Below are 25,921 nucleotides of genomic sequence, written 5' to 3'. Positions count from 1 at the left end.
CACTGACCCCCTAAATCAATAGAGAATATTCTCAACATATCCTCCAAAATCTGAATGGTCTGCTAAGTTTTCCCGTCCATCTGATGGTGAAACGTGGTACCTAATCCAACTTGCGTGCCCATTTCACGATGCACAACTCTCCAAAAGTGTGAAGTGCACTGTGTGCCATGATTTGAGATGATAAATTTGAAAAGACCGAGCATGCGAATAATCTCCCTAATGTAAATCTGAGTCGACCGCTCTGCAGAGTAGGAAGTCATCAATGTAATGAAATGCACGGACATAGTCAACCGGTCCACGATGACCCAAAGAACATCGTACTTCCTTAAGATCCATGGTAAGCATTTCAAAAAGTCCATAGTGATACGCTCCTACTTCCACTCCGGTATCGCCATCTTCTAAGTCAAACCACCAGTTTTTTGTTGTTCATTTTTCACCTACTGACAATTCAAACACTGAGAGATATGTCCAACAATGTCTTTCTTCATCTTTTGCCACCAATAATTCTTCTTCAAGTCACGATAAATCTTCGTGACACTTAGATGAATGGAATTTTTTGAACTATGAACCTCATCAAGGTTCAGCTCTCTCAAAATCATCAACACTCAAAACATAAATTTGGCCCTGAAGTCGCATAACACCATCATTTCCAATCACAACCTTCTTAGCAATAGCTTGTGAATACTCTTTTTTTTAATACAAAATGGTGATATGCAGATAATGTACATATCCATAATGCTTTGTATAGTCTTGTATGGCCATAGGTTGGGTTTAACTGCTTGCAAGTTTGGCTAGTGTCCATTTTATAAGGGAAACTCAGCCGGAAATCTCCGTCGGAATCCACGATGAGTTAGACACCCCATAAACCCTTACATTCGAGGACGAATGTTCCTAAGGGGGAGAGGATGTTACAACCCAAATTCGCATATCATAGATCACGCCGTAAGGTAGTCGACGTAAATCCAAGAAGAGATTATCTTTGAGATGATAATAAGTTAATCCTATTGGTCTTAAACGATACAAGGGTGTATAAGAGTGGTTAACAAGTATTTGAAGTTAAGCTAATCAAGGATGTTGTAACCCGTATTTTCGGATAACACTAGAGGTGATTAACTGTCCCAAGAGGTCTTGTTTTAATGTATTTGAATCATATAATATCCGCATCATAAGTCTTGAAGTCAAGCGAGTTATGAAATAAAAGTCGATAAAAGTTGTCGCAACTTAGGTTTATAATTTTACTTAAACTTTAGGTCAAATGTTACTGCATTTTACTCCCAATGTGCTTGGAATTATGGGGTGATCTACCTATCAAATTGAAGATCTATGAGTCTAGTTTCCAACGCATTAAACCGTTCGTCGATACGATCTCGGAATAGAGAGATATTCGCATTTTCGCGAGAGTGCGCCAAGCTGCTCTCTATGGGGCCCACAAAGGCGGTTTAAGACATTTGGACATATATAAGATAACTCAACCCCGTTTTAAGTCATTATTTTTCAGTATATTCAGACCTTATAACCCTAAAAACATTCTCTCAAGGTTCTCTCATGATCCAAGACCCAAACAAAGGGCAAACAACACAAATCAAATGTCGGGAATCCCGTGGTGCTAGTATATTTCTTATTTTTCTTGTTGTTGCTGATTTTTGTGCTGTTCCAGCTCGTGTGGGAGGTTGTTTTAAGTGCTTTATATTCTGTAAATACACCTTCAAGTTTTTAATATCAACCCTAGGTGATTTCAAGTCTTCTAAAGTAATTCTAGTGCCGAAAAACCCGAATTAATTGCTAGTTTCGCTTCCTTGTTCTTGTGGCAGAATTGAAGGGATATTTCGTAGAAAATTAAGGTCAAATTGGAGTTGTTCTTTCTGTTTAAAGGTAAGTAACCTCTTACTCTATATATATTTAAGATTATCCAAGTTGCAGCTAAGTCGTTGAAGCTAGAACTTGTGAAATATATATCGAAAAGCTTGGTAGTAATGTTGTTGGTTAGTGGACTGTTTTGGAGGCTCAATATGATTATTAATGACGTTGTTTGGGCTGTTTGGTGATTGTATTGACTTGTGGGAAGTCATATAAATAGGGGAGGTGCTGTCCGTTTCATCGTAAAATAGGCTGTGGTCGATACATAATAGTTACGACGCTTAAACGATAATGATAGTGTCATTTATCTTATTGTAGACTAAGGAGACGTGATATTTGCATAGCTTGAGGTTGGGCAGTATATACAAGGTATGTGAGGCTATCCCCTTCATTCTTTTGCACGACTCCGATTGTACATAATGTAATGACGAGCTCCCAAAGATACTCTACTCTTAGAAGCTAGCAGTACTTACATTGCTGCCCTTCTTATGAAACGATTGATATTGATGTTACTTCTCTTATTCTTATATTATCAATGTTGTTGGTAGTTCCTGATTCTTATAAGATTCTTGATGAAGAGTTAATCCTAATAACGTGTACGAAGGATACCAACCTTATGTCACTCCGAAAGGTTCAAAATGTGATCCCAATGAGTCCAGCATGCATCATATATATGTATCTATTTTACTCTACCGAGCCGCGCTATAGTCGGCCGGGTACGGCACCTATTGTGCAACCACTGATCAGTTGGGTTTTACCGAGCTCCACGTGGCCGGGTACGATTCTACCAAGCCCTATGATGGCCGGGTACGTTTTACCGAGCCTATTATGGCCGGGTACGATATGATGATGATGATGCCCACAAAGGCATATGTTTTAAACGTTTATGTATATATATATGTATGTATCATGTATTTCATGTTAGTAGCCCTCAGAGGTACCCAAATGTCACAGGTTGTATATTCCCTATCACTTTTTACATTATTGTTCTTACTTATGCTATTCTGCCTTACATACTCAGTACTTTATTCGTACTGACGTCCTTTTATTTGTGGACGCTGCATGTCGTGCTGCAGGTCCTGATAGATGGGTAGACGCAGCTCCCCCATCACAGTAGGCTATCCAGTTCAGCGTTATTGGCAAGATCCTTTCTCCGGACTTGCCGTGGTCTTGGTATGCATTTTTGTTATAGACATTATGGGTATGTCGGGGCCCTGTTCCGGCAATGTTGTAGCACTTATGTTCTTTTAGAGGCTCATAGACAGGTGTCGACTCATGTATGGTTTGGAATGCCTTGTCGGCTGATTTTTGTTGTATAGTCTTTCATGGCACCATGGTAGCTCGTACCTTATATATAGTTTCTTGACAGTCTTGTCGTCCCATGTTACGTATGTTCATGACATTATCTTTCATTGTTGGATGTTCATGATCCATGTCTTTCATTTATATTGGTCTTGTCGGCCCTTAAAGATAATAAGGAAGGTTAGATAAAATGTACGTTGGTGCTCGGCAAGTATGGCCCGGGTGCTAGTCATGACCCTCCAGTTGGGTCGTGACAAACTTGGTATCAGAGCAAGTCTGTCCTAGGGGTTGTCTATGAGCCGTGTCTAGTAGAGTTTTGATTATGGATGTGTAGCGCGCCACATTTATAATCAGGAGGCTACGTGACATCTAGGGTTGTTACCTTCTTCCTGAATCTAGATCGTGCGTAGAGTTGAGTCGTAAGTGTTCATATCTAATATTCACCTTGTTTTCTTTTAGCGATGCCTTCGACTAGGAAGCAAGCGATTAGTAAACGGCTTGATACAGCTGTAGGAGAGGGTAACATTCAGGTGCCTCCAGCCATAGCAGGCCAAAGTGAGCCTCAGAGTGAGATGCCGTCTCATACCTCTCTGTCTCCTCCAGAGGATATTAGGAGGCACCCAGTACATCCAGTTCCTCCGTCTGGCACTACAGACCACGATATGCGCAGTGCAGTGCAGTTGTTGAGTAGCTTAGTAGCTGCTCAGGCTCAGAGGCAGAATACCGGTGCTGCTGATAAACCGGTTAGTGCAGGAGTTCGTGATTTTATTAATCTAGACCCTCCAGTGTTTACCGGATCAAGCCCCAAGGAGGACCCGCAAACATTTATTGATCAGGTTCATTGTACATTGCGTGTTATGCATGCTAGTGATACAGAGGCAGTAGAGTTGGCTTCTTATCGGTTATGGGATTTAGCGATTTTATGGTATGATAGTTGGGAGAGATCTAGGGGTCCGAACGCTCCTCCAGCCGTGTGGAAGGAATTTTCTGAGGCCTTTCTTCATCACTACTTACCAGCTGAGATACGATGAGCTAGAGCTGATAAGTTCTTGAACCTTCGACAGGGTAATATGAGTGCATGAGAGTATAGTATATAGTTTGATTCTTTATCAAGGTATACTCCCCATATGGTGGCCGAGATGAGTGATAGGGTGACCACATCTGATAAATGAGTGCACAACAGCCTCCTTGGTAGAGGGCATGGATATTTCCCGTATTCAGGCTTATGCCCAGAACCTTCAGGATCATAAGTTATATGCTAAGCTCTCTAAATGTGAATTCTGGCTGAACTCAGTAGCATTCCTTGGCCATGTGATATCTGATGCGGGTATTAGTGTCGACACTCAGAAGATCGATGCAGTGAAGAATTGGCCGAGACCTACAACACCGTCAGAAGTCCGCAGCTTCCTGGGGCTAGCAGGATATTATAGGCGGTTTGTAGAAGGGTTTTCCTCTATATCAGCACCATTGACTAAGTTAACACAGAAAACTAAGTTCCAGTGGTCTGATGCTTGTGAACATAGTTTTCAGGAGCTAAAGAATCGATTGACATCCGCGCCAGTGCTCACTCTCCCAGAAGGAACAGAAGGTTATATGGTATATTGTGATGCCTCAGGTATAGGTTTGGGGTGCGTATTGATGCAACGTGGGAAGGTGATTGCTTATGCATCAAGACAATTGAAGAAGCATGAAAAGAATTACCCGACTCATGATTTGGAATTGGCTGCAGTAATATATGCTTTGAAGATATGGCGACACTACTTATACGGCATCCATGTTGACATCTACACAGATCACAAGAGTTTACAATACATCTTCAAGCAGAAGGAGTTGAATTTGAGGCAGCGTAGGTGTCTTGAATTACTGAAAGACTACGACATCGAGATATTGCACCATCCTGGTAAAGCCAATGTTGTGGCAGACGCTCTCAGCCGTAAGTGAATGGGAAGCTTAATACATATTGAGGCAGGTAGACAAGGGTTGACCAAAGAGCTTCACCTGCTGGCCAATATGAGAATCAGATTGTTGGACTCTGATGACGGAGGTGTTACTGTACAGAATACAGCAGAATCATCTTTGGTAGCCGAGGTAAAAGCACGGCAATATGAAGATCCTACCTTAGTAAGATTGAGAGAGGGAATTCAGCAGTGTAAGATTACAGCTTTCAAGATCGGAGGAGATGGGACACTAAGATACCAGGGCCGATTATGTGTACCTAGTGTGGCAGGGTTGCGAGAGAAGATTATGATTGAGATTCACCAGTCCCGATATTCTATCCATCCTGGCTCGACAAAGATGTATCATGACGTTAAGGAGCAGTATTGGTGGGATAACATGAAGAAGTCTATTGCAGAATTTGTAGCCCAGTGTCCTAATTATCAACAAGTAAAGATCGAGCATCAGAAACCCAGTGGATTGATTCAGAATATAGAGATTCCGACCTACAAATGGGAGGTGATTAATATGGACTTCATTATTGGATTACCTCGCTCTTATCATAAGTTTGACTCCATCTGGGTGATAGTTGATCGACTTACAAAATCTGCCCATTTTCTACCAGTTAAGACAACTTACACGGCTGAAGATTATGCGAAGTTGTATATCAAGGAGATTGTTAGGCTTCATGGTGTGCCGGTATCTATTATATCAGATCGAGGAGCTCAATTTACGGCTAACTTTTGGAGGTCTTTTCAGAAGGGTTTAGGCACACAAGTAAATCTCAGCATTGCATTCCATCCGCAGACTGACGGACAGGCTGAACGTACCATCCAGATGCTTGAAGATATGCTACGAGCATGTGTTCTAGATTTCAAGGGAATTGGGATGACCATCTGGCACTTATAGAATTTGCCTACAATAATAGCTATCATTCCAGTATTAAAATGGCCCCGTATGAGGCACTGTACGGGAGAAGATGTAGATCACCAGTTGGATGGTTCGAAGTCGGTGAGACAGAATTATATGGGCCAGATTTGATTTACCAAGCCATTGAGAAGGTGAAACTGATACAAGAGCGGCTGAGGACGGCACAAAGCAGGCAAAAATCTTATTCCGACGTCGTGATCTGGAATTTGAGGTTGGTGATTGGGTTTTCCTGAAGATCTCGCCGATGAAGGGTGTTATGCATTTTGGGAAGAAGGGTAAGTTGAGTCCACGGTATATTGGGCCGTACAAAATTCTTCGACGAATTGGACAGGTTGCTTACGAGTTAGAATTGCCATCTGAATTGGAATTTGTCCACCCGGTATTCCATGTATCTATGTTGAGGAAATGTATTGGAGACCCTTCTCGGGTCATCCCTATCAAAGATGTACAAGTTACAAAGGATCTATCATATGATGAAGTGCCAGTGGCTATATTAGATCGACAAGTCCGCAAGCTGAGAACAAAGGATGTAGCTTCCGTGAAAGTATTATGGAGGAACAAGAATATAGAAGAAATGACATGGGAAGCAGAAGAGGAGATGAAGTCTAAATACCCTTACCTATTCCAGAGTGAAGATAACGAGGATGCCGGGGGAAAGAAGGACGCATTATAAGGTGAAACGGCTCTATGAGGTAAGCAATAGCTTGTGAATACTCTTTTTTTAATACAAAATGGTGATATGCAGATAATGTACATATCCATAATGCTTTGTATAGTCTTGTAAGGCCATAGGTTGGGTTTAACTGCTTGCAAGTTTGGCTAGTGTCCATTTTATAGGGGAAGCTCAGCCGAAAATTTTCGTCGAAATCCACGATGAGTTAGACACCCCATAAACCCTTACATTCGAGGACGAATGTTCCTAAGGGGGAGAGGATGTTACAACCCAAATTCGCATATCATAGATCACGCCGTAAGGTAGTCGACGTAAATCCAAGAAGAGATTATCTTTGAGATGATAATAAGTTAATCCTATTGGTCTTAAACGATACAAGGGTGTATAAGAGTGGTTAACAAGTATTTGAAGTTAAGCTAATCAAGGATGTTGTAACCCGTATTTTCGGATAACACTAGAGGTGATTAACTATCCCAAGAGGTCTTGTTTTAATGTATTTGAATCATATAATATCCGCATCATAAGTCTTGAAGTCAAGCGAGTTATGAAATAAAAGTCGATAAAAGTTGTCGCAACTTAGGTTTATAATTTTACTTAAACTTTAGGTCAAATGTTACTGCATTTTACTCCCAATGTGCTTGGAATTATGGGGTGATCTACCTATCAAATTGAAGATCTATGAGTCTAGTTTCCAACGCATTAAACCGTTCGTCGATACGATCTCGGAATAGAGAGATATTCGCGTTTTCGCGAGAGTGCGCCAAGCTGCTCTCTATGGGGCCCACAAAGGCGGTTTAAGATATTTGGACATATATAAGATAACTCAACCCCGTTTTAAGTCATAATTTTTCAGTATATTCAGACCTTATAATCCTAAAAACATTCTCTCAAGGTTCTCTCATGATCCAAGACCCAAACAAAGGGCAAACAACACAAATCAAATGTCGGGAATCCCGTGGTGCTAGTATGTTTCTTGTTTTTCTTGTTGTTGCTGATTTTTGTGTTGTTCCAGCTCGTGTGGGAGGTTGTTTTAAGTGCTTTATGTTCTGTAAATACACCTTCAAGTTTTTAATATCAACCCTAGGTGATTTCAAGTCTTCTAAAGTAATTCTAGTGCCGAAAAACCCGAATTAATTGCTAGTTTCGCTTCCTTGTTCTTGTGGCAGAATTGAAGGGATATTTCGTGGAAAATTAAGGACAAATTGGAGTTGTTCTTTCTGTTTAAAGGTAAGGAATCTCTTACTCTATATATATTTAAGATTATCCAAGTTGCAGCTAAGTCGTTGAAGCTAGAACTTGTGAAATATATATCGAAAAGCTTGGTAGTAATGTTGTTGGTTGGTGGACTATTTTGGAGGCTCAATATGATTATTAATGATGTTGTTTGGGCTGTTTGGTGATTGTATTGACTTGTGGGAAGTCATATAAATAGGGGAGGTGTTGTCCGTTTCATCGTAAAATAGGTTGTGGTCGATACATAATAGTTACGACGCTTAAACGATAATGATAGTGTCATTTATCTTATTGTAGACTAAGGAGACGTGATATTTGCATAGCTTGAGGTTGGGCAGTATATACAAGGTATGTGAGGCTATCCCCTTCATTCTTTTGCACGACTCCGATTGTACATAATGTAATGACGAGCTCCCAAAGATACTCTACTCTTAGAAGCTAGCAGTACTTACATTGCTGCCCTTCTTATGAAACGATTGATATTGATGTTACTTCTCTTATTCTTATATTATCAATGTTGTTGGTAGTTCCTGATTCTTATAAGATTCTTGATGAAGAGTTAATCCTAATAACGTGTACGAAGGATACCAACCTTATGTCACTCCGAAAGGTTCAAAATGTGATCCCAATGAGTCCAGCATGCATCATATATATGTATCTATTTTACTCTACCGAGCCGCGCTATAGTCGGCCGGGTACGGCACCTATTGTGCAACCACTGATCAGTTGGGTTTTACCGAGCTCCACGTGGCCGGGTACGATTCTACCGAGCCCTATGATGGCCGGGTACGTTTTACCGAGCCTATTATGGCCGGGTACGATATGATGATGATGATGCCCACAAAGGCATATGTTTTAAACGTTTATGTATATATATATATATATATGTATGTATCATGTATTTCATGTCAGTAGCCCTCAGAGGTACCCAGATGTCACAGGTTGTATATTCCCTATCACTGTTTACATTATTGTTCTTACTTATGCTATTCTGCCTTACATACTCAGTACTTTATTCGTACTGACGTCCTTTTTATTTGTGGACGCTGCATGTCATGCTGCAGGTCCTGATAGACGGGTAGACGCAGCTCCCCCATCACAGTAGGCTATCCAGTTCAGCGTTATTGGCAAGATCCTTTCTCCGGACTTGCCGTGGTCTTGGTATGCATTTTTGTTATAGACATTATGGGTATGTCGGGGCCCTGTTCCGGCAATGTTGTAGCACTTATGTTCTTTTAGAGGCTCATAGACAGGTGTCGACTCATGTATGGTTTGGAATGCCTTGTCGGCTGATTTTTGTTGTATAGTCTTTCATGGCACCATGGTAGCTCGTACCTTATATATAGTTTCTTGACAGTCTTGTCGTCCCATGTTACGTATGTTCATGACATTATCTTTCATTGTTGGATGTTCATGATCCATGTCTTTCATTTATATTGGTCTTGTCGGCCCTTAAAGATAATAAGGAAGGTTAGATAAAATGTACGTTGGTGCTCGGCAAGTATGGCCCGGGTGCTAGTCATGACCCTCCAGTTGGGTCGTGACAATTATCCTTCCCCCGATGATACAATATAGTGATATTATAGTCTTTCAATAACTCAAGCCATCTTCGCTGCCTCAAATTCAGATCCTTTTACTTGAATAGATGTTGGAGACTCCGATGATCGGTTTAGAACTCACATGGCATGCGGTATAAGTAATGTCTCCAAATCTTGAGTGCGTGCACAATGGCTGCTAACTCCAAGTCATGCACATGGTAGTTCTTCTCATGGATCTTTAACTGAGGGGATGCGTAGGCAATCACCTTACCGTCCTACATCAATGCTGAGCCTAGTCCAATACGTGATGCATCACATTACACAGTGTAAAACCACGAACCTATGGGCAACATCAGCATAGGGCTGTAGTCAAGGTAGTCTTGAGCTTCTGAAATCTCTCCTCACACTCTTCAGACCATCTGAAATAGTGCCGTTCCGAGTCAACTTAGTCAATAGGGTTGAGATAGACAAAAACCTCTCCACGAAACTGTCACGACCCAAATCCCACCAAAGGGATCGTGATGGCACCTAATCTTTAAGACTAGGTAAGCCTATAACTTCACAACATCAATTCCACAAAACATGATATAATAAGGCAGAAATTAATATAAAAGCAAAAATAGAGTTAATATAAGCCAAAGTGGAAATATTCAAAACATCTTCCCAGAACTAGGTAGTACATAGTCACGAGCTCTAACTGAATACATAAGAAGATCTCAAAATATAATATTGTTCGGATATAAAAATGATAGTACCAATGTAAGGATAGGACTCCAAGGGGCTGTGACGGTCAATGCAACTCTACGTTAAATCCTCGGAGTCAATGTAATCTCACACTGCCTAGATCTGGTGCCTCCAATATCTTGATATGCACAAAAATGTACAAAAGTGTAGTATGATTATACCATGGTCGATACCCAGTAAGTGTCAAGACTAACTACGGTGAAGTAGTGATGAGGTTCAAGTCATGTGATACTCACTAGTCAAATGACATGTGCAATATATCAAAGACTGGCATGAAAAAGTATAATAGAAAATAATAACAATAATCTCTTCAGAACAGTTGTTACCAATTTAAGGCAAGTAAAGGCTCAGCTTCAAAACAAAGTCATCAAATGGAAACACACATATATGGCATCTCGTGCCCACATTTTTGTCACAATAACAATAGCCACCCTTATCTCTCTACCCCGACACAATAACAATAGCCACCCTTATCGCTCCTCCCTAACACAATCGCAATATCCAATCGTATCGCTTCGCCCTGACACAATCACAATATCCACTCGTATCGCTCAGTCCTGACAAAATCACAATCATAATCACATGGCAAAAACCTTGTTCGAACACTCAAACAATCCGCTCAACATGGAAACATGTGTAACAATAATCACAGAATAAATATGCAAAAATTTTATCAAATATATGAACACATAAATTATCAACGTGGTGTACGAGGACTTTAAAATAGTAAAATGCGGATGGTGTTGAATATAAAGCATTACTACGGCTAAAACAATTGCAGTGACCATGGTTACGTAGCCCCAAATTTATTAAGCATATATCATATAAAATACATCCCAAAATAAAGACGTATTAATAGCCTAAGGTCTTATCTGGTCACAAGCCAAACATAGCATCCGTGTACAAGCTCGTCACTTCGTGTACACATCGCTTTCACATAACACAAATAGGAAAATAAGGCCAAATCCTAAGGGGTATTACCCCACACAAGGTTAGGCAAGATACTTAAGTCAAAAAAGTCAACTCAATAATCTAAAAAGCCCTTGCCTCTCAAATCAGCCTCAGAACAGGTCAAATCTAGCAAAAGATAAATCAATAACATCAAATAATGCCGTAGAAAATAACCCCAAATAATAAATATTTAAGTTTTATATAAATATACAAAGTCAACCCAAAAAGACAACCCCCTGTCCCGTACCCCGAAACCCGATAAAACTCACAAATTCCAAACACCCATTTCAATACGAGTCCATATTGTCACGACCCAAAATTCAACTAGTTGTAACGGTACCTAACCAAACCCGCTAAGTAAGCCAATTAACAATAATCCAATTCAAATGAGATTTACTGAGGAATAAATTATGAAATAACTAAACTTTTATACAATAATCCAAGTACTGGTAGTACAAGTCATGAGCTTCTAAAACTTAGAGTTTACAAAGCTAATACGAAATAAAACATCATTTGTTCGAAATAAACAGAAACAGATTTACAATTCTAAAGCTACCAAGGACAATTGACAGCTATAATAGAACGCAGGTATATCTCCAATGCCAGCTCCCGCCATACACAACAACATTAACTCCAAAATCTGCACGCAAGGTGCAGACGTATAATATGAGTACAACCGACCCCATGTACTCAATAATTAACAAACCTAAGCTTGGGTTGAAAGTAGTGACGAGCTCGAAAACGGTCAGAGTCCATCACCTATAGCCAATATTAACTCATAATAATATAATGGAGGCAGTAAAAGTAATAGCTCAAAAGATATTATCCTCAGCTCGTTCACAGCTACGGAAAAGTAGACATGCTTGCCAGGTATAACAGTCAAGTGCAGATATTACAATTGAAAATCAGCTAAACATGAGTTTATCAATAGAACTATATTTCTAATTCACAATATCAGATAAGGATTTCCTTTTACCAACTAACATGAGGAAAGTGTGTCTCTATGCCTACATGTCAATATACATGTCAATTCATTAATTACCATATACTATCTAGCATGAGGAATATATATCTCTATGCCTACATGTCAAATGTACATGTCAAATCATGAATGTCACATTACCGTCTAGCATGAGGAAAAATGCATATCTATGCCTACATGTCAAGTATACATGTCAAGTAATAAGATATCGTGTCACTATCTAGCATGAGGCGGTGCATATTTATGCCTACATGTCAAGTAATCAGTTTCATAATGAACTCATCAAGTACACACAATCTTAGCACACTCCAGGTGCCTTACTCAAATGCCTCAACAACATTACAATGGATCCATCAAATACTCACACTTAGTATTGTACGGGTGCCTGTCATAACTGTCCATCAACAAAGCACGTATATGAAATATTATGCCTGCACCCACAACTGGCATGTGAGACTCTAGAGGGGTAGATTCTACTCAAGCGCTAATCATAATCGATTAGCCCAAATGGTGGGGCATGGTGCCCGCATAGCCTCAAATCAGTACATCTTAGCCCATTGTGGGGTCTGGCATACGAGTCACCTTAATATAAATATAATAGTTGCGGCGTGCAACCCAATCCAAATATCAATATAAATATGGATCTATGGCCCACATCAATCATCAATCCGCTCAAGTCTCAATATGCAGACATCTCACATAAACACAATCCAATTATATAACACGGGATAACATAATATGTCTATAATATAGTTCAAACTCGTGTCACGTACATGGACACCAATAGCATGTGAGATAGCATATCTACTATGCACAGAGACTGAGATATAATATGCGGATGTAACTATCATGACTGTACAGTATGACTTCGGCTAAGGCAAATAGCTCAACATGGCAAAAATACTCCTGTCATATCTCAAACAATTAAACAGGTGCCCTAGGCATGATTTCTAACACAAACAATATCCCAGGTAGTCACATAAATGGAGAAAAAATGATATCAAAGAAGCGTGATAGCAAAACAAGGCATGTAATAGTCTAGTAACTACCTGCATCATGAATACCTTGGTGCACGCACCCGCGCCCATCACCTAGCACGTGTGTCACCCCACTACATCTCATATAACATAGTTACTAGGGTTAAATGCCCTCAAATCCAAGTTTAGATATGTTACTTACCTCGAATAAGCCAAATCCAATACCGAGCAAGCCAAACAACACTATAGAAATGCCATCATGCACAAATCAACCTACGAGCAGCTCGAAACTAGCCAAAAGCCACTCAAAACATCAAATAATTCCCAAGAAAATTATCCCAAATGATAAAGGTCAAGTTTTTACACATTTACTCAAAGTCAACAAAAAAGACAAACCCAGACCCGCACCTCAAAACCCGACAAAACTCACAAATCCAATAATCCATTCAATTACGAGTCCAACCATACTAACTTCACTCAAATCCGACTCCGAATCGATGTTCAAATATCAAAAATTCACTTTAGGAAAGTTTAGATAAAAACAACCAATTTATCTTTTGAAATCATCAATAAAATGCCCAAAACAAAGATGGAATCACTGAATATAATCAAAACCGAGTAGAAAACACTTACCCCAATCCATATGGTGAAAATCGCCTCCAAAATCGCCCAAATCTAAGCTCCATAGCTCAAAATATGATAAAATGTCTGAAACATTCGAAATAGAGTACTTATAATCATGGAACAGTAATACACATCGCGATCGCGTGATTTCCTTCAAGATTGTGAAGAACAAATGCAACTACCACCAAAGATGCTCTACGCGTTCGCGATACTGGCGACGCGAATGCGTAAAATTCGACGAGCGCAAAACACACACTTAAATTATGCTCGCTAGTCAAATATAGTATAGTATAATATCGTTTCCACATGGATTGGATTTAAACAGTATTCTTGTAGTTTTTAGCTTGATTGCTATCCAAGATGATCAACACTTGAGATTTAGATAATTTCTAGCTAAAGTTAACTAAGAAGCTGAAGCTAATGACTAATGACAACCGAAATAAAGGTAAGCAAGGAAGTTATCAGTGGGAGAAAATAGGGGTTGATATAATAGGTGCAAGATAATTATTCGGGATTTAACTCTAGATAATTCACTCTTAATGTTCAAGTGAGTCTCTCGAATTCACTCAATTATTAGTTCAAACGTTCAGCAACATCTCTTCTCTCGATTAAGTCATAACCTCACGAGATGAACCAATTTAAGCACATGAAGATATGCAAGAATGCGTAGTGGATTGGTCTTTAAGAAAATCTCTTTCGATTATTCTCCTAACTAGGGTTAATCAATAATTCAACTAGCCTCTTTCGATTACTAAGAAGAATTAATGAACTCAACCAACAATATAATGAAAAGATATCACAAGTTATGCCTTTCTCGATTACATGAACAAGTGAATATAGATGCAACAATTAAATCATCTAAAAATGCTTCAATACATAAAACTAGAGTTATAATCCACAAACAATCATCAATACACCAAATCCATTAAACCCTAAAGAGAACTTCTCTACGGATATGGAACAATTCATCACAAATAAATTTAAAGTATAGGAAAACATAAATTCAATCCAAACTCGGGTCTAATATGAGGAAGGAATGATGAAATCCCTGTGCTCGTGTTATTCCAACTCCTCCTTAGCCTCCTTAGTTCGAATATGTGTCAAAAGTCCAGAAAATAACATTTTTCCATGTATTTATACCAAGTAGGGTTGGGACCAGATGAAACCACCTTCTCCTAGTCGAAATAGGACATTGGCTCTGTAAAATTTGCACAGGCGCGCCGCCCCAAGCGGCGTGCCATGAGGGGAATTAGTGGGAAAATCCAGAGAGCTCAACAATTCAACAGGCAGCAACAATACACTGCTGTGTCGCACTGTGCCTCGCACTATGCATTGCACTAAAGCAAGTTTCTCAGAGTACGGCCTAAATCTTGCATTTTGACATCCAGACTTGGTCCTCGACCCCCGAACACGATCCCGCTTAATCCCTTGGGCTTTTACTCAGACTTCAAAGCTCCAAATAGCTCAAATTAGCTCCACAACATCTACATCACTCGGAAACACTCCTACATGGCATAAAACACACAATAAGTGCAAAACACTACCAATTAAAGCTCAAAACAAGTAAAGTGCGGTAAATTAGAGTGCAATAAGCGACTAAAACACGTGATTATAGCCTAGCATCAACACCCCACTCTTAAACCATTGCTCGTCCTCGAGCAATCAAACTACACTTCATTTAGACACGACATAAACATGTCCTTTTTAAACAACTCTCCTTACTCATCACACCAAGAATATTTAAAATAGATTAAGGACTCTAACGTAACATCCTCGCCTCAAGATTTGACTTAAAAGCACCACGTATTTTTCACAACCCGCTCACTTACTCTAACACAGAAGTCAATGACATTACCTTTCCTTCATGAATCAAGTTCCCTCACACAACAATAGAGAGTAGTTCCACACAAAATAAAGTTTAAAAACAATTATGAACTCAAGATAGAAAGAAATCGCTCACTCTCCAAAAACAACATTCATATGCCACAAAAGACGTACCATAGGCTTGCCCGTAGTGTACTACTCTACTAATTGAGCTGATACAGTCAAATATCAAGTAGGACTTTAATTGGTTGTAATGTAGGCTGCAGGATGGGTAGGATACATTTAGATACAAGAGTGACTACACATCCCTAAGCACTTTAATAAATACATTTTATGGTTCAAAACCCCACACTTAGGTCAAACCATAACTCCACCTTCACATCAATATACATTAACTTCCTACTTCCTTAAGCACAATTACATTAAGAGTTACCACTATCAAAGAATATTTTGCACAACAATACAACTATTTTTTTCTTTTCTTTTTCAATTCAAGTGGCTCTTACTTTTTCGAAACAATTCACTTTTCTCCTATTTCAATAGTTTCACTCAAAAGCCAAACCAACACCCCACACTTCAACTTTTACAAAGTTCATAACAAATTCAAGTGCTCACGAGAGGTAAAAGGTTCAAATAGATGGTCCATTCAAACAAATAGGTAAGGCTTGTAATGTGGTTGCCAAAGAAATAAGATTAAAGGCTCAAAGGGGATATCTAAGATTCATAACTCTTAGGTGGGTAAAAGCATATAACTGACTCAACAAAGAAACGCCTATATCACTTCCAAGACTGAATAAAACTACTATTTCGCTTTGTAAACACACAGGGCAAGTTCTAGACATCAAACATGATGCGCAGAATCCACAAAAACTCACACAGACATAGCACATAACTCACTCAAGATTGGACTATCAAGACACTCTAGTCAAAGCAGTTAAGCAACGTTAAGATCATACAATTTAAGGTACTTCTACAAGAGTCAAAAACTGAGCCTAAGCGCTACAACTAAATCACTTACTGTTCTAAAGGTATAATAAAGTTAAGAGATATATCCTTCAATTCAAATCACCACACAAGGTTTACTACTCCTAATAAAAATAAAAACTAACTACACCCGGTTCAAACAAAACACTTGGAAAAGAACCGCGGTACAAAGAAAACCAAGGGGGAATTATTACACTACCTAACAAAAGAAAACCGAAGTTAATCCCTCAAGAAAACTGTCGATGATATCCATCGTCGGGAAAAATCAAAAATTTTAAATTTTTATGGTTTTCTCAAAAAACAAAATTTTATCTCTAACTACTAAAACTAACAAAACTAACACATATATATACAAAATACAATTATCCCCCACCCCACACTTTAAGCTGTGGGATGTCCCCATGACACACAATTAAAAAGCATAAGGTAAAGGAAACTTCCCCGGAACATCCAGTCGGGGTCTGAGTCGAAGTGGGGCTCCATTCCTCGCCTTCGAACTAATGCGCACATCCATGCAGACAACTTCTTCTCAGCCTTTTTGGGGTAACACTTATTTTTCTCGCTCACTACAGCCTTCTCTTTTGAGCCCTTCACTTTCCATTCAACACTTGCAGCTAGTTTTTCCTTTTGTGCCCCCTTTTCTACATTCATATCAAAAGTCATCGTCTCCTCACCCACTATAAGCATGAGTTTCATCTCGTGTATGTCTAATATAGCTCTACCCATTGCTAAGAATGGTCTTCCTAGGATGAGGGGGGTCTCCTTGTTCTCCTCCATCTTCACCACTATAAAGTCTACAGAACACATCTTCCACTATCCCCTCGAGTATTAAAGTCATTTGTTCTGCCAGCTGCAAAGATATTGGCACCGACCTTATCTCTCCAATCTCCTTCTCTAGTTTCCTTTAAATAGATAGAGGCATTAAGTTAATTGAGGCACCAGAATCACATAATAATTTATCAAAATTGATAGTTCCTAATGAGCAAGGTATAGTAAAACTCCTTGCATCTCCACACTTTTGTGGAAGTTTGTTTTGCAATATCGCGCTATAATGCTCTGTGAGCTTGACCACTAAGGTCTCCTCGATTTTTCTCTTCTTTGTAAGGATCTCCTTCAAGAATTTGGCATAAGCAGGCATTTGTGATAGTACTTCTGTAAATGGTAAGTTTATATGAACCTGTTTTAGCACATCCAGAAATCTCCCAAACTGCTTGTCCAGTTTTTCTCTATATAGCTTTTGTGGGAAAGGTAAAGCAGGCATATGCTCGCTCTCATCATGTTCCTCCCTTCTTGATTTTCCTTCCTTATTCTTCTACTCAGTTTTTATCGGGCCTTTCTTCTTCTTATCAACATCACCTTTCAGCTGCTCCCCACTTTCTTTTTAAAGTATCATATCATTTTGGATCCGGGTGGAATCTTTCAACACTTGCCCACTTCTCAGAGATACAATATTCACTTTATCTGTCATGCCCCATCATCGGGAGGCGCGACCGGCGCTCAATCGAGTTAACCTGATCGAGCAAGCCCGTTAGATACTTTCTACCCAATTCACACATGATCAAGACAAGACGTGATTTCATTAAATAAATAGTAGGAAGCTCATTCATACAATCCTAAATCGTTCCATTAGACATTGTGCCTTTAAGTCTCAAAATAAACATTTCTTATCGTTCGAGTGGAACAAGTGATCAAACACAACATAACTTGTTTAGCATTCTCAACACCCATATACAACCCACATAGTGTCTACGGAGCCTCTAAAGATACCAAAGAGAGTAAAGATGGCGCCGGCAACAAGGCCCCGACTATACCTCAAAGAGTTACCCTAATATAAACAAAAGGTACAATACATGACCCCGGAATGAAATGGGGCTCACCGAGTCTACTGAGAAGAGGATGCAGCCCTATCTGTGATCAACACTATTTGCTATGTAACCACCTGCATCCATTTAAAGATGCAGGGCTTCAAACTCAATAGAATGAATAATAGTACAAGAGGAACAATCAAGAATTCAATAAGGGCTTCAAATAATATTAAAACAACAAGTTAAGGATCATATACATTTCAAGTTAATTTCCATATTATTAGGTTGGGTAATCTTTAGTACCGATATTCCACAATTCACAATACCTCCGCATTATTACACGGAGTCCGATCTCGACCCGATCGGCTAGGTCGTCTCAGTTGAGACATTACCACAATTTCATTAAAATTTCCAGCACAGTACCACCATGTGTGCGGCATGGCGTCCGATCACGGCCCGATCGGCTAGGCCATCTCATTTGAGAAATCAACCGTTTTCACAATTTCATCCACAATACCACGGTGTTCTTACATGGAGTCCGATCTCGGCCAGATCGGCTAGGCCATCTCATTTGAGACATTACCTTTTTCGGTCAAGACACTAAATTCACATATAAGCGATTTGGGAATCTTAGGCACATAGAGGCTTTTCATACAATTTAGCATAACCACCTTTATTTCAATCTTGACACGAAGTCTTAACATTTCTAACACATATTCCACATTTTTGAACACAACCTCAAATAACAAGATAACATGATGAGGCCTTTAGAATAAATATTGAACTTTCATCCGCCAACACAAACATATTAGAAGTCTCCAATTCTATAATGATCAAGAGCTTACTCCAATTACACGAACACCGTGTGGTTCGATTCTAAGAAAAAGGGGGTTTAGCCAACATACCTCAATTGAGCTTCTTAAACTCTAAAATGATCCAGGATTCTTAGCAATTTCAATCTATTTTAGAAATATAACAAGTTGGACCAAAATTAGGAAGAAGGTCATGATTCTAGCTCATTTGAGCATATTATCAAACACTAGGTGAGCATCAATGTTTTAAGGCCCTTTTTGTGAAAGACTCCACCAATCCCCACCCCATTCTTTTCTATCTTTAACTTACAACCTTCCCACATACCATAGGAATACATGCATGCAAGATAAGAACTCCCATACCCATGAATTACCTTACTAATGGCCCATTCTAGTTACATTTTGAAATTAAGAATTTGGGTGATAGAATCTTACCTCTTAGGAAGAAGACCTAGGTACCTCTCTTGATAATCTTCAAGGTTTTATGTGAGAATTGAAGAACAACTTGATGAAGATCACTTCCTCCCTCTAGGACCCTCTCTCTCACTATAGGAATATCAGAAAATATGTTCAAAATGGTCTATGGGGTGTGTTTTAACGGAATTGGGTCGAGTTTAAAAACCCCAAAATTAAAGCTACGGAACGGGTTCTGCGGTCGCATATACTACCGCATAATGGTTATGCGGTCTATTAAATGACCGCAAAAATGGGTGCCAGAGATGGAAAGAAACTGACCTGGTCTGCGGTCATTATGCGGCCTGCAGAACCGTTCTGCGGTCGCATAATGCACCGCAGAACGGTTTTGCTGTCGCATAGTGCATCACAGAACCTCCCTCCGAAAAATCCCAAGGCGGTATATGCGACAAGAATGTGGCCCGCGAAATGGTTATGCGGCCGCATAATGGCCGCGAAATTGGGCATCAAAAATACCCCAAATATTTGTCCCTCTCTGCGACCAGTTTGCGATCCGCAGAGGGGTTCTGTGGCCGCAGAATGGCCGCAGAAATGCCTACTTCTGCCCAATATTTTCCTTCAACTCTGTAGCGCACTATTCAATCCAAAAAGTTCGAACCGCGGAGAGCAAGCTAGCCATAAAGAATTTTTACTAATATAAAATCTACGCCTACTTTGGCATCACGAAAACTGGGTTTTTAGGATAACTTGTATGGGACCTTACATCCTCCCCCACTTAAGATCATTCGTCCTCGAATGAGGATCAAGGTCCATTATTAGCACCTTGTGCAACTCAGTTATCATACCCTACACTAGCAACCCCAAATTTAACTAACACCCTAAATTTCCAAAAATTTCGCCAGAGTTTCCTTTGTAACTAGGCCTATCCACCTGCCAGAGTGCCCCAGAAACAAATCTTACAAACATATGCACAACTCAATGATGTAACAAACTCATAACAGTACCAACCGTGGCCTCATAAGCAACACATAATCAAAAGGAACACCTTTACATTAATTGAACAAGTGAGACTAAATTCATAGGTGACAAGTTCATAAAAAGAAAGGATTACACAACTATTCAAACAAGTAAGGATATTTCTTCTTCATTTCTTCCTCGGCCTCCCACGTGGTCTCTTCAACCTGCTGGTTTCGACATAATACTTTCACAGAGGCAATTTATTTATTCCTCAACTTTCGGAGTTGTCTATAAAGAATGGCAACTGGAATTTCTTCATATGACAATTCTTCCTTAACCTCAGTGGTCTCAACCGGCACAATAGCTGACGGATCTCCAACTACTTTCTTCAACATAGACACTTGGAATACTGGGTGGACTAATGACATTTCGGGTGGTAGCTCAAGCTTGTACCCACCTGGCCTATTCTATGAATGATTTAGTACGACCCAACATACCTCAGACTCAATTTCCTCTTTTTCCCAAACCGCATAATACCATTCATGGGGGAAACCTTCAAGAATACCCAATCATCTTCTTTGAACTCTAAGTCTATGCGACGAACATCTGTATAGGATTTTTGACGACTCTAAGCGGTTTTCAACTGCTCCTTTATGATCTTAAATTTTTCCACAGCCTGATGTACAAGGTCTGGCCCTATCAACTATGCTTCCCCAATATCGAATTACCCAATGGGATATCTAGATCTCTTACCATATAAAATGCCTTAAATGGTGCTATCTGAATACTATCATGAAAGCTGTTATTATAAGCAAACTCTATGAGTGGCAAATGATCATCCCAGCTACCCTTGAAGTCAATAACACAAGCACGCAATATGTCCTCAAGCGTCTGAATAGTCCGCTCTGCTTGCCCATCAGTCTGTTGATGGAAGGCTGTACTAAGATTCACCTGAGTACCCAAACCTTGTTGACATTTCTTCCAAAAATTGGCCGTGAACTGAGCCCCTCGATCGAAAATTATAGAAACTAGAGTGCCATGTAGGCTGACTATTTACTTAATATACAACTGAGCATACTGTTCCGCTGTGTCGGTAGATTTAACTGGTAAGAAATGAGCTGATTTCTTGAGTCGGTCCACGATCACCCAAATTGAGTCAAACTTGCACGGAATGCGTGGTAATCCTACCACAAAATTAATATTAATCATCTCCCACATCCACATTGGAATTTCTATGTTCTGTGCCAACCCACCAGGCCGTTGATGTTCGGCCTTCACTTGCTGACAGTTCGGACACCTTGCCACAAAGTCCGCCAAATTCCTTTTCATGTCCTTCCACCAATAGACATCCTTGAGATCGTGATACATCTTTGTAGAACCTGGATGCATGGAATACTTAGAAGCGTCAGGCTTGGTCATGATTCTTTCTCGGAGGCCATCTACATTCGGAACACATAGTCGCCCTGGGTACCTTAGTGTACCATCATCCATGCCAAGAGCAAAACCCGTAGTCTTATATTTTTGAATCCCCTCCTTCAATTGCACCAAAAATGGGTCGTTGTATTGCTTCTCTTTGACTTCCACAACAAGCGATTATTCGGCCCTATTTTATACAATCACCCCTCCTTCAGTAGAGTCCGTAAGACAAACTCCCAAACTAGCCAATCGATGGACTTCCTTGGCCAATGGCCTTTGATATACCTCCAAGTGTGCTAAACTACCCATTGATTTCCAGCTAAGAGCATCCGCCACAACATTGGCTTTCCCCGGGTGATATAGAATATCGATGTCGTAATCCTTGAGTAACTCAAGCCATCTTCTCTGCCTTAGATTCAGCTCCTTTTGTTTGAAAATATATTGAAGACTCTTGTGGTCCGTGAATACATCCGCATGGACCCTATACAAATAGTGACGCCAAAATTTCAATGCAAAAACCACCGCCGCAAGTTCTAAGTCATGTGTTGTATAATTCTTTTCATGATTTTTGAGTTGCCTAGAAGCATATGCTATAACTTTGCCGTGTTGCATTAACACACACCCAAGCCCAATTCATGAAGCATCACAATATACCACAAATTCATCTGTACCCTCTGGCAAGGTCAACACCGCGCTGTAGTCAATCTTGATTTTAACTCATGGAAGCTCCTTTCACAAGCATCGGACCATTGGAACATAACCGCTTTCTGAGTCAATTTAGTCAATGGAGAGGCAAGAGTAGAGAACCCCTCCACAAACTCCCTGTAATACCCTGCTAAGCCTAAGAAACTACGAATCTCGGTTGGCGTTGTAGGTCTAGGCCAATTCTTTACAGCTGAAATCTTTTGAGGGTCAACCTTTATTCCTTCTCTAGAGACAACATGACCCAGGAATGTGATAGATTCGAGCCAAAATTCACACTTTGAAAATTTCGCATACAATTGATGCTGATGAAATGTCTGCAAAACTGCCCTAAGATGATCGACATGGTCCTCCCTACCTCGTGAATACACAAGAATATCATCAATGAACACTATCACAAAAGAGTCAAGGAAAGGCTTGTAAACCTGATTCATAAGGTCCATGAAAGCTGCCAGGGCATTGGTTAGCCCAAAAAGACATCACCAGAAATTCAAAATGCCCATAACGGGTCCTAAAAACTATTTTCGGAATATCCTGCTCCCTGATCTTCAGTTGGTGATACCCGGATCGTAAATCAATTTTGGAGAAGTATCTAGGACCCTGTAACTGATCAAACAAATCATATATTCTTGGTAGTGAGTATTTGTTTTTGATTGTGACTTTGTTGGGCTGTCGGTAGTCAATACACATGCTCAGTGATCCATCTTTCTTCCTCACAAAGAGAACCGATGCTCCCCATGGTGACACACTCGGTCGGATGAAACCCTTTTCTAACAAATCCTTCAATTGGTTCTTTAGTTCCTTCAATTCTGCTGGTGCCATTTAGTAGGGAGGATTAGATATAGGCTGCGTGTCTGGCATCATATCCATCCCAAAATCAACCCCCATGTCTGGCGCAATCCCAAAGAGCTCATCAAGAAAGACCTCTGGAAATTCATTCACAACTGGCACAGACTCGAGTGTAGGCGCCTCAGCGTCGGTGTCCGTAACCCGGACCAAATGATAGATACACCCCTTGTTAATCATCTTCGTGGCCTTAAGGTAAGAAATAAACCTACCCTTCGGCACCACGTTATCCCCCTTCCACTTAACAACTGGCTCATTAGGAAATTCAAACCTCACAAGTCTAGTTCGGCAGTCGAGCTTAGCAAAACATGAATAAAGCTAATCCATTCCCATAATTACATCAAAATCAACCTTCCCCAATCCAATGAGATCCACCATGGTGTCCCGACTACGCACCGTAACAACACAACCCCTATAAACCCATGGGGACGCAATAGACTCGCTAACCGGAGTAGATACAGAGAACGGCTCAAGAAGCTGTTCCGGTTCTATCCAAAATTCCATAGCAACAAAAGGGGTAACATAGGACAAGGTGGAACCAAGATCAATAAGAGCATATACATCATGAGTTTGGACAGTCAATATACCTGTGACAACATCTAGAGAAGCCGCTGCAGTCTGGCGACCACTCATAGCATAGAAATGGAGGGGGTGCTGATGATGTAGCAGCTGCAGAACTGGATGGCTGTGTTATGCCCCTGCCCGCACCCTGGCGGGATGAACAGCAGTCCCTCTGAATATGACCCCTCAATCCGCACCCGTAACATTTAGGTAAGTCTATGTAGCAGATCCCCGAGTGCATATTCCCACACCTGGGGCATGGGGGCCTCCGCTGCTGCGGGAATCTCCCTCCTGATTGGCCCTGATGATGGGGTCCCCTGCTGCCCTGATTGGGCTTGAAGCGACTCCCCTACTGCTGACTGTGCCCCGCTGGCGGTGCACTGGCTAAAGACTGAACATGAGACTGGGTTGGCCCTGATGACCCTCCCCTGAAAGCTGATCTTCCCCCACCAAATGACTCCCCAAAGTTGCCCGCGGACCAGGCCTTGCTGGTAACCTCTAGCTCCCTTCTGTTCTTCAACTTACGGTCCTCTGTAGCTTGAGAAAATGCTACCATCTTCCCATAGTTCATGTCTGAATTCAAGGCAGCTGTAGCGGCCTTATTGATAACCAAGGGGCTAAGGCCCTGCACAAACCGGCGCACTCTAGCCTCCAGAGTAGGCAACATTTGAATAGCATATTTTGATAGGCGCGCGAAGTCCATGTGATACTCCCACACACTCATACTCCCTTACTTAAGATTCTCAAACTTTGCAGCACGGGCTGACCTAGTCTTGGCACGCAGGAAATTGTCTATAAAGGCATCCGCAAACTCACTCCATCTCGCTGGAGGGATCCCCTCCTCCCGAGAGTCCTCCCACAGCTCAAACCATGAATATGCCACCCCTTTCAGGTGGTAGGCGGCCAACTCCACTCCCTTCGTCTCAGTAGCGCGCATAACCCAGAGAGTCTTATGCATCTCATCAATGAAGTCCTGTGGGTCCTCCTCGGGATTAGAACCCGTGAATATTGGAGGATCCAACTGAAGAAACCTGTTCACCCTGGAACCACTAGAATCCCCTTATTGGCTAGACAAAGTGGGTGCAACATTTGATCTCTGGGCTTGAGAAGCCACTATCTGTGTTAGCATCTGAATAGCTCCCCTAAGATCCCCATCATGATTACCAGAACCGGAAGCTGGGGCTGGAGGTGGAATAGGAATATCAGTTGGAGGAACCGCTGCACCCTCAGTAGGGGCAGGAACTGGTGTGGATTGAACAGGTGTAGTGAAATCAGATAGTGTAGTAGTCAGAGGATTATCCTCACCCCTCGAGTAATCACCCGCCTCTCCAAGTAAAGGGTCAACTGCTATTCCCAAGGCGGCATTGGCTCCTTGGCCAGTTCTTGATCTCTTCTTAGGTGTCATATACTGAAAGTTAAAGGAATGCAAGAGTTAGAAGAGGAACAATTTCATAATTAGTTTAATCGCACGATCCAGAATATCAAAGAAGTGTATTATTCCTGAATGCCCAAGTAGCCTCCAACTTGTAGATGTGGTCGACAACACACCGATAAGAAGAACTCTACAAGACATGGCTCCGATACATCCTAGGGCACTTTAAAACCTTAGGCTCTGATACCAAGTTTGTCATGCCCCATCCTTGGGAGGCGCGATCGGTGCTTAACCAAGTGAACCCGGCCGAGCAAGCCTATTAGATACTTTCTACCCAATTCACCCATAATCAAGACAAGACATGATTTCATTAATTAAACAGTAGGGAGCTTATTCATACAATCCTATATCGTTCCATTAGACATTCCGCCTTGAAGTCTCAAAATACACATTTCTTATAGTTCGAGTGGAACAAGTGATCA

The sequence above is a fragment of the Nicotiana tomentosiformis genome, chromosome 7, assembly GCF_000390325.3.
Source record: "Nicotiana tomentosiformis chromosome 7, ASM39032v3, whole genome shotgun sequence".
In the NCBI taxonomy this organism is placed as follows: Eukaryota; Viridiplantae; Streptophyta; class Magnoliopsida; order Solanales; family Solanaceae; genus Nicotiana; species Nicotiana tomentosiformis.
This window is presented reverse-complemented; position numbering follows the sequence as displayed.